Source organism: Glycine soja, chromosome 11 (assembly GCF_004193775.1).
Source record: "Glycine soja cultivar W05 chromosome 11, ASM419377v2, whole genome shotgun sequence".
Classification (NCBI taxonomy): Eukaryota; Viridiplantae; Streptophyta; class Magnoliopsida; order Fabales; family Fabaceae; genus Glycine; species Glycine soja.
Genome location: NC_041012.1, coordinates 16,523,694 through 16,529,485, shown reverse-complemented (window position 1 = coordinate 16,529,485; position 5,792 = coordinate 16,523,694). Strand labels below are relative to the sequence as shown.

The following is a 5,792-nucleotide window of genomic DNA, read 5'->3' as shown; positions in this document are numbered from 1 at the left end:
TCTATTGAAATCATATTAAGTTATACTAATTAATTAAATTATAAATCTTGGTTTATTTTATTGAGCATATAACATTGAGGTATGAATTAATGTAATTAATGTAATCGATTTAAAATCATATTAATTCATATCTATTTGATATTAATGTCTTTTTTTAAAGTTAAGATTGTATTATATTTGTTACTATTAAAAATGAGTCAAGTGTTTTTGACTAATGCCTTGGTATAGAAAGCATCATAGAAGAAATTGAGTTCAACCTCTGTTACTCTCAAAGCATGAAGCATCTGCCACTGTTACGTAAATGGAAGCTGAAGATCATCTCAAAATGAAGATAAAATACCCTTTTTTTTTCTAAAGGCCAAAGAGATATTATTTATAAACCAACAGATATGTAACACAAGGAGTGTATACATGCTGCTGCTAAAGTTACACAAGCCGAACACAAAACAAAGGACCATTACAAAGAAAATTCCCCACAAATTCTGCTAGACCTCCTACAGTAAGGTAAATATATATCAAAGGCCCCCGACATCTATTCATTATACCCCTTTCCTACCCTTTGTAATCACAGAGTAGCACTTAAAACCTGCATCAAGAAAACACCACCAAGATAAAGAAAAGCACAAGACCTCCTCCAAAACAGTATTGGGAGAAATTTGCACAAACATGTGTACATTTGCATCCACAATCACGACTCAAGAGACAAAGACTTACAAACACTACCAAAAAGACTTGAACCAGATTCAAATGCTGGCAGTTCAAAAGCTTTCAAAATGAAACAAAGGTATATATTTACAACATGTCCACTCTGCAAGAGATGAGAGCCCATCAATTCTTTACCAATTGTCAGCTCCAATAGTATAACTGCAAGGTTGAATATATCAATCTTCTCATTGACTTACTCTGTATGGAAAAAAGAGTCACAAAATTTTAACTACAGAGAATATCTGTGAGTAAGAAAAACATATGCTCAGCCAAATTTATTAATTTTTGTAAGTGATGGCCATAAATGCCCCCCCATAATATGTTCAATTCCCATCTCAAACATCACCACATGAGCATCCCAAACTCAGCTTAATGTTTTTATTTGATTGAATGTGTTGTGCTAGCATGCATTTCCGTGACAGTCGTACTGTGTTGCTTATTACACTCTGAACTTATAGAAGTGTTTGTACAAGAGTGAATTGAATAAGATTGTAATCTTAACCACTATTACGTGAGTTAGTTACTCGTTAAAGTATGAGTACAATGTTTCTTTTTGTTCCTCTGGCACTCCTAATCTGTATGACACTATGACTTGTCATCAAACAGACCTGTAGATAATATATTGCAAATAGCCAAATATCACCAATTTTACCCTTTAAGGAATAAAGGTTGGAAACCACAATTTGCTTCAACCAAATCGTTTTATTCAATAAAAAAAATCCCAAAAAGTAATAGAAATCAAATGAGTTTCAGTTTGTTCCAGCAAACCAAATCAATCACACTGCAAAATGGATTTGACTGGATCTCAAGCCAGAAAGACAAATCCAGTGAAGTACATTTCGTACCACACCGCAAAATCATCAAATGAAAAATGAAATAGATGCGTAGAAAAAAAATATAGAGAGAGAGGACAATCTGACCATCCTAATTCCAAAGAAATTGAAGAAATTCATTCACAAATCAAACTTCAAAAAAATCTCAAACAAAATCTTAACTAGGCGAGGGAGATTGAGAGTGAGAGAAGTTGTGTGTGAGGATAGGGCGAAACTTCTGACATTGCGAATGGATGAAAGGTTATGGTCAAGCGGCGGCGGCGGCGACGGGTGTGAGTTTGAGGTCGAGCGAGGTTGCGATCATGACTTGACGGTGTTGCTCTTACCATCATTCTTTGGGAGTTTGGTAGGGTTTCAATTTCCCAAACTGCTCATGTGTCCATATGCGTTTAATTTATAGTGGACTAAAATGCAAAATTCCTAACAAAATACTAGCGAGTATCCTGTCTCTAATCTGCTCCATTAGTTTTTTCTTTTATATTAATATATCTGATGGTTAGGACTCATGGTGCACCGGTGGACCGCTTAAATGATGGTCCACGGTAGAATCTACCGTTTAATTTGCTGTTATGATAATTCATACCCAATTTAAATTTTATAATAGTTATGTTGAATTGTAATTTTAATTTCTTATAATTTTAAAGAATAAATAGCTATTTTTGTCTTTCAATATTTACTTTGTTAATAAATTCGTCGTTGCAAAATTAAAATTCAAAATTTAGTCTCTAAAAGTATAAAAAATGCGATAAATTTATCTGATAACATCTCTCTGTTCCCATTAATTAAATAGTCTACATGACACAAATAGATAGATTTATCACAAAATTGATTGTTGACATGATTATATTGAATAGATTAGATGAAGATGTTAAGTTACCATTATTGAACTTAAATGTGAGTAAATTTTTGTTAGACGAATATGTCAATAATTTTGTTTGGGAGAAAAATGTCAGTATGTTCTCCTTAGACTAAAATGTCATTAATTTTTTTATTGAATGTAAATATCATTAATTTTTTGTTGGACCTAAATATCAATATGTTTCTATTGAATTAATTTATTAGACCTCAAAATTTGTTTCATCTAAGGGTAAAATATAATTTTAAAGTAAATTTTTATCATTTTTTATCATTATGAGCATAACTTACAATAATCACTTAAAAAAATATTTTGACAAACATTAAAAATTATCCAGAATAAATATTCTAACACTTTATCAAAATAAATATTGTAATAGAATACTAATCATTATAAGTTTATTTAAATTATAATAATTACTCAATGTATTATAAATAAAAGATAAACATATCCCATATACAAGGTCTACCTAACCCTAAGATTCGAAGAAGATATGCTTTTATATATATATATATATATATATATATATATATATATATATATATATATATATAATTTTAATGCTTAACTTACTACTATCTTCTTTTAAACGTTTTTATTGTGTTTCGATTCATTTTGTCTTCAAATCCTAGTTTATACCAGATAATTTGATTTATTTTCTTACTATTATTATATATAGATAGATGTAATTTTATGATTTAATCAAATAATCTAGTGTTATTTTTTATAATTTATACTACTATTTAGTTGGTATAAATCAATTGCATTTAAATGAGACTTATATTCTCATATGACATTCTTTGTCAATTTTGTAACAAAACCATATTATTTTCAGTTTTTTCAATTGGGTTAGATATTCAATGAGTCAATCTGTTCATCATCAAATTAGTTTGATTTGAGTTAAGCAATATTTTTTTATGAAATTCAAATCAATCAAATTAATTAAAATCAATTGATTTAAATATTATTTTCTCTCTGATCTAAAACCGAACCAACCGTGAACACCCATAAGTCTAAGCCATCTTTGCCCCCGCAACTTTGAGTGGGGGATTGATTTTGGTAGTCACAAAACTATAATAGACTTTCGAACACCTAACTGAACAATCCTTCAGATGATCTAACAATATCTGTTTTTTTTTTTTAAGACGGAAATAAAGACAGAACTACAACGCAACTCTGCGCGGAAGAGAAAGGCCTCTAAAATCCTCAGCAATAATAGCCTACAGAGAAGGAGGGGGAGCAACAAGAAACTTCCGTGATTAGCTAAGAAGTCAGCACTTCTATTGGCTTCTCTATATACATGCGTGAGAGAGGGTGCCAATCCTCCATCAAAAGTAATCTTTTAGCTCTTTAGACGAAGGATTTAAAATTTTTAAAAAAATTCAAATACATAACATTTTAATTATTTTGATTTAATTTTCTTTTATTTTATAAGTATTTTCTTTGAATGAAATAATTCAATTTTTTATATTTTAATTTTTTTTTGTACACGGTTCCCTGTTAATTTAATTATAGAAACCAATTCATTTTTTTGTTAAATTTTATAGTACAGTAAAGACATTCGAAAGGTCTCCTTAAAAATCAGTTCATAAGGGGGTGGTCTACCCAGCTATATAAACACTCATCATATTTGTTAAACATCCGATGTAAGACTATTCTCAACATTATTGATTTTAACTTTTTTTATGCTTTTCTCTTTAAGGTCTTTTTTCTTGGGATGAAGGAGACGCATGATTGGTAGAGGAGACATCAGATATCGGTGCAATTTTATCGAGTGGAGATAGATTAGAGGATTGAATCAATCCCTCTAATGATATATGTAAACTTAAGGTTGAAACATTATATATATTATATATTAATAAAACTTTTTCAATGATGTATATCAAGCCATGAATTCATGATATTTTAAACAATATTATAGTAATTTATTATTATTATTATTAGGATAGCGAAATAAAATTATTCCTTTTATCATAAATAAATTATTAATTTTGTGAAGATAATTATAGAAGTGTCTTTCAAAATAAGACTTTCGTTACTGCCTAGTAATTCATACGCTTAAATTTTTTCTTTCGCGCGCTACTAGGATTTTATTTTCTTGTTTTTATACAATTTTTATCAAGACCTGGTCTCAGTGATAATGCGACTAAACATAGTTATAAATAAAAAAACGAGATAATGAGTTAACTCAGAATGAACGATGAGTCAACTCAAGCAGCATAATGATCTTGCACCCTAATGAATGCGGGCATTGTAAAAATTAATGTCTCATGTGAGAGGTATGTGACTTATGTAGGAACTAATAAGTAAATAATTAACGATTAAGGACTAAATTGTAATTGGGCTTAATATGAGAAGTTTCTAGAACTAACTATTACTTGATGGGAGTAGTGGTTATAAAAGGGGCTTAATACCCACTAACGTAAAATAAGGGTCCCCTTCCTGACCAGAAAGTGTTCTCTCTCACCCATAACCATCACGAATGGAGAGAGATAGACAAGAAAGACCTAAGGAAGTGAAATCTTATTTCTCTCCTCTTTCAAGGAAAATCAAAGTGCACCGGAGAGAAGTTCCAAAGAGAAATGTACAAGTCTTCCTATGGAGAAAGGTACACATCATTATCTATTGTTGTTTATTGATTGTTTGTGAGAACCATAGGTTTCAAGATCCTGTTGTTTCCAATCATTGATAGTCTAGGAAACCCCTTAAGAATTTTTACATGTGGTATTAGAGCATGTGTTATGAAATTTATGATTCTCCAAGAATGATTTAATTTCTCCTACTAATGTATAAACCCTAATTATGAAATTTAGGAATTTTAATTTCTATTTCATGTATTTTCAATTAAAGTACAAGCTTGGATAGTGTGTTTTTTGCATTAATTATGTTTTTCCGCTGCAAAGTATGAAATTTTGTATGAAAGAAATATTATACAAAACTTCAAAGAGAAAACTTCTGCTGCCAATTTTATTTCTAATGGAGAAAGTTGTCTTTCCATTAACGTTGTTTATATATTAAATTATGGAGAAAGAATGACGCACTATGTTGTGAATTGGTTTTGTAAAGTTGTGCGGCTACATGTACCTTTCTTTCAATTTCAATTGAAAAGTCGTTGTTACGCGTACCTACCTTGTAGGAGAATTAGAAATTTTGGATATTGCTATTTGCAACCCATTTTGTTATTTCCAGTCTCACTTGTGTTTTTTTTTCCTGGAAATTATTATTAAACGTAATTGAATGATTGAAAGTTTATATCCTGTAATTAAATTAACGTGAATGCTTTGAAATTATTGGTAGCAGTAAATATATGTATATGCTACATATTTGCTTGAATGTGTTTGAATGCAAAAATATAAATAAATACAAATATTATTTTATGGTCTGGAACAAAATTAATA

At 29.8% G+C, this 5,792-nt stretch overlaps 1 long non-coding RNA gene across 1 annotated transcript; it reads right to left on the bottom strand.

The window, feature by feature from the left end:
• Positions 1 to 326: 326 nt before the first annotated feature.
• LOC114374746 lies at positions 327 to 1,933 on the bottom strand. Its single transcript, XR_003658623.1, has 2 exons — positions 1,701 to 1,933; positions 327 to 903 (listed from the first exon to the last, which is right to left on the bottom strand). It is a non-coding gene; the product is annotated as an uncharacterized LOC114374746 (long non-coding RNA).
• Positions 1,934 to 5,792: the final 3,859 nt, after the last annotated feature.